This window comes from Arachis duranensis, chromosome 2 (assembly GCF_000817695.3).
Source record: "Arachis duranensis cultivar V14167 chromosome 2, aradu.V14167.gnm2.J7QH, whole genome shotgun sequence".
In the NCBI taxonomy this organism is placed as follows: domain Eukaryota; kingdom Viridiplantae; phylum Streptophyta; class Magnoliopsida; order Fabales; family Fabaceae; genus Arachis; species Arachis duranensis.
Window position 1 is genome coordinate 75,606,565 of NC_029773.3, and position 359 is coordinate 75,606,923.

Below are 359 nucleotides of genomic sequence, written 5' to 3' on the forward strand. Positions count from 1 at the left end.
ATCGTAAAAATTTTAATATTATTTTATAAAATTATTTCTCTAAAAAATTTAAACTAATAATATATAAATAGTTATACTTTTAACATTTTTAACATGGATTATAATTAATTATACACTTTGTTTTATAAAAATTGGATTGATAACTATAAAATTTTAGTGGTAAGAGTTTTTAAATAAATAAAAAATCAATATTTTCAAACCAAATTTAAAAGTCGTTGCATAAATACACAGCTTAAATTATTTTGCATGAGTATCAATGGTAGGAATTAAGGATGGAATCAGGTGAGGTGGTCTTTCAAGGACTTTGGGTTTGGCCTAAAAAAAAAAAAAGATTTACGCTTATCAATAATCCTTTTCAT